This window comes from Meleagris gallopavo, chromosome 6, assembly GCF_000146605.3.
Source record: "Meleagris gallopavo isolate NT-WF06-2002-E0010 breed Aviagen turkey brand Nicholas breeding stock chromosome 6, Turkey_5.1, whole genome shotgun sequence".
Taxonomy (NCBI): domain Eukaryota; kingdom Metazoa; phylum Chordata; class Aves; order Galliformes; family Phasianidae; genus Meleagris; species Meleagris gallopavo.
The window spans coordinates 17,945,071-17,949,970 of NC_015016.2; positions in this window are offsets into that span (position 1 = coordinate 17,945,071).

The following is a 4,900-nucleotide window of genomic DNA, read 5'->3' on the forward strand; positions in this document are numbered from 1 at the left end:
TTAAAGAATTTCAGCTGTGAGAAAATTACAAACAGCATGTGTACATAGTGACTAGTTTCAGTCTTAGGAATAGGTAGCTTGATGTAGCTTAATCAGAATAACTAAATGACACAGGCACAGTCCTGAGCTTACCTAGACAATCTGCTACATGTTTTAAGTCTGAAACTAAAAGTTATTAATTCCTTTCTTTTAGGCAATAAGTCAAGTACATAAAGCTCTCAGAAAGAGCTTTTCCATTTCTAGATGGCTGTTTGCTTGATTCAGTAAGCATTTTGTTCACCATCACATATTCTACTAATGTGTTTGTCTACAGTTATACGTGCCATAAATTGTTCAACAGAAATATTCCAGGACAGTGTGTTCCTATAGAAATTAGTTGAATAAAATATTATAAAAGCTTGTGATCAATACCTTATTTAAACAAATAAGTATTTTTCTTATGGATATTTTGTACATTTTATGTGCATTCATTTGGGCATGTTGTTATTAAATTGATACGAGGCCAGAGTAATTCAGTTGACATTTTTAATTGCAAACTGTTTGGAACTTTTCATCCACAAAATTATAGACAGAATTTGATTCCTTGTCCTGAACCTCCTGAAGTCAATGCTCTTCATAACAGCAAGTAGGGTATCTCACATGTTCAGTAAGATATATTACATGTTAGAGACATTTTGTTTTTCCTAAGAAGCATCACACATAAGACTTTTCCAAATAAATTCTGCACCCAGTTGGGTTTCGTCTTCATTGCAGGTGACACATTTTCTGCTCCCTGATCTTTCATGTCATCTGCTACAGTGACACATTTAACATTCTCCAGCAACTTTCATAACACTTAAAAGCAGAACAAGTTAGCAAAATGCCCTGTCCATTTCTGTACTGTAAGTTTCTCTCACATGAAACTAAACAGATTTCCTCCAGCCTAGTATGTGTTCGTGAAATGCTGAGAAGAGAAAATAATGAGATTCTAATAATCCTGCTGTTCTGTTTATCACTGGAGAAATAAGGAGAGAAAAAAAAGACTTGACTTTGTAGTAATAAAGCACTAAAATGTTCATGAATCATATTCTGCATGCAAGGGTGGCAGTGGGGCAGGTCCTGTTCTCTACACACGTCAGTAATTAAATGGCTGGCTGTAAAAAACAGTACTCCCTATATCTCTAAATTCTTTAAATTCCACTATTTCTGAGTAGTTATTTTCTTCATGTGGCTTGTTTATTTTTAGTTCACTGGACATTTCTGTTCTGAGTAGTTCAAGGATACAATGACTGCAGGTATACCGTAGCATGCTAACTGTTGGTTATCCATGGTGCTTTATGGAGCAGATTTCCCTTCCCACTGCTTGTAGTGCAGTACAAAAAGGAAATTTAAAATGGAGTCATAAAATAATTGATTCACTGACATGTACTAGCAATGAACTCACAGTTCAAAAAGGCAGAGGAGCAGAACAGAGGACTGTCACATCTAACAGTGACAAATACTGTTTAACTGTTCTGAAATGAAGTTAATACTGAGTGTTACTTGCACAGCAGATGAGGAATATGACAATGCCAATGGGTTGTCTTTTTCTGAATACTTTAATCCATTTCATGCCTTTTGACTGACACATTGTTTTGAGCTAATAGGGGCAAACTGATACTGAAGTTCTTATTTCATATTGTTGGTGGATTTTTTTATTAATTGCTCATCTTTTCTTGAGAGATTCAGCACTCCAGATGGCTCTGTCATACTTTCAGTGTTTGCACAGTAGGAAATAAATGTCTGCAGAATTTGCACACTACAGAGGCCACTGGATAGCTTTCAGATGTGGTCCACAGGATTATATTTTATGGCACTGCCTGAGATTTTGTGCAAGGAATGGAATTTACACCACATGATGAATAATTAATAAATATTCAGCAGAAAGCAATCAAGCTGCTGGCTGCTGGGATCAGCAACAAGCTCCACTGGGCCCCTCATCATCTGAGGCAGCTGCTCATCTTCATCCCAAACCTGAATTATTTCAGAAATCTAAAGATACCCAGCAGATGCTACATTATCCTTCTTTTTTTTCTAATGAACTCCTTCAGTAATCCAGCCTGTTAAGTAAAGATGTAGAATAGCCCCTCAGCAAAGTTACAAACTTACTCGTTCCATGCAGTGGTTTGTATTGCATCTACAAAATATTACTCCATGTTAAAGAGTGTGTGCAAAACTCACTCTGTCATGATACCAAACTCATCAATAGAACTGTACACATTATTAGTAAAAAGTAAAATTCTGAAACAGTACAAGCTAGAAATTAACTAGAAACAGCTAGAAATTAATTTTCCCTGACTTACAAGTGAAGATGACCGTGATGATGATAGCTGATAGTGCACAATTACTGAGTACACCTTTGAAAAATATAGAATGTAAAAAAACACTTTCATAAAAGGAAACTTCTTATCCTATGATGGGACAAATGGCCTTTTCATGTTACTTCTTAACTGTTAGTGTTTGTACTTGTGTCCTCCTTTTAACTATTAACTCAGACCATAATATATTGTTCCTCAGTATCATCACCTCGCATAAAAAGATACTGTGGTTTGCTTTCCATTCTGGACTACACCCAAATTGGATCTGCCTGCTCCAAGTGTTAGGTACATCGTATGTCTTACAGGTTTAAACTAATCCTGCAAGCTGTTCCATATGGGCATAATATTTATATGTATTAAATAAACTGCAGGATCAGGATTCTTTCTTGGTTAGAAATCAGGTACAAACTGTTTAATCTATTCTTCCAATTAATAAACTATTTTTACTACAAATTTGTTCTTTAAAACACAAAGGTTCCTAGATCTCATTGGTCTAAATAATTGTAAGCGTCCACTTTTTACTTTTCTCTCCTTGGATGATATTATGCAAAAGGGTATTGAATCAGTAGTTATTCAATAGAATTGTGGGATCTTTATGATTGAATGTATGGATATAACAAACATAGGCTGCAATATATAATCTTTTTCTAAGAATAACAGCATTTGAGAAAAACCGCCATTATATTAATGGGATTTTCTAAATACTTTTAACCAATAAAACATATCACCCTAAGAATCGGAGTGGAAAAAGAAAAATAAAAATTTTTAAGCATGATATTCATGAGTTAGGGCATTTCCTTTTAGTTTTTATCAATTTTAAATGATGCAATGGGTATAATTCAATTTAAAGGTTTGTGTTTTGCTTTCATCGTTTGTAACCTTCACTGCCATGCTAATTGCACTTTTGGCATACATATCAGGGTTTTATGTCTCAGAAATTAAACTCTTAATAAATTAAAAGTATTTAGGACATTTATACATATTTACAGAATTACTAAAATTTTCTGTATTAAATAACACTGGAATTGGAATATTTCTTATGCAGTCTTCCTCTGGTAAGACTCCACTTCTGAAAAGTTAACCATCAAAGCATTATTTAGTATCTCTTAAATCTAATCTAGTCCCACTTACATTAAAAAGTGGACAGAGTTCCTCCTCCTTTGACATTAAGCATTGGGATATATGATGTAACTGTATATGCAGTTCCAGCATCATTTCCACTGATGTTTTTCCATTAATATCAATAGAAGCATGGACATACATATTTTGACATACATATATTTTGCGACATACTTTGACACACATTCTTTGACACACATTCTTTGAAATATTTTGATATATTTTGTGATCATACTTATTTATTTTTTTACATATTTATTTTTTCCATATTTTGAGCTCTTAGTAAGAGCCTTCCCTGTGATGTTTTATGCTTTCAATAAAGAAACCGTAGATTAATTCTAAAATTCTGGCTTGATCCATATGACGGAAAATGTCAATTGCTATAGATAAGAACTGGCATTTGGCTAGCCTGCTCCACAGACAGAACAGATTAGATGCAGATCAATGTACAATAAATGTCTCCTTGTCCTAATATGTAGTCAGGTGCCTTCCCTGTTCCAAAACCAAAGTCCTATGTTAGCATCTTGACCCCACTTCTTTCATTCTAGCTCTAATGAGAAAGTGAAATGTATGCGCTTTCAATTTTCATCATTTTTTCTACTTCACAATATCTCAGGTCTAAGCATATGACAAGGAATTGTGAAACAGCATCACAAGGTTTCTTAAAACAGTATCTCTCAAAGGCTGGCCATCAGTTAATGTCTGACAGTTCAATCAATAGGAGATTACATCAAGAACCTATTTCCTGCAGGAGTTCAGTAGAAATGTCTGCACTGAATGGCTAACTAAAAATTTCTACCTATATCATTATGTGCAGAAACACACTAACTATGGTTTTATATCTTTGCTTGACTGGTTGAGTGATGATCAAAAGTCTAATTGTACAGGATCAAAACTGCCAGCAGCATATCATTTCTCCCATGAACACTTGTGGTTTTTTTTTTTTCTTTTTCTCTTTCTTTCACAGAAGAGAAAGCACAGTGGTTTTTAAAGCTAGCATTTCATCTTCAGGTTATCACTGCCAGTTCATACACATATTGGTCTAGTAAGGATTTAGCTAATGTAACAAGGGTCTGATCCAGCTCTCCTTGAAAATCAATTTGAGATCCTCCCTCATCTCAGTGGAAACTAGATCAGGCCTCAAATAAACTGGAAATATTTTCTGGAGCACGGAGGACAGTGAGACATATAACTCCTAATTCCTATTCATTACATTGAAAATCTCTCCTAATAATTCTTTCCCAGTGTGAGATAGCAATATATATCAGGGAAATGTAAAGGAGCTGTTACATCCCTAGACATACAAAATTGCTGGCTTGTTTTTCATCTTGACCTGAAGTTGCTGTACAAGTACTTTGAAAACTTCTACTGTCCTATTTAAACTGGCTGGAATTCAGACTCTCTTTTAATGATTTCTATGGGAAAAAATAATAATAACAATGATA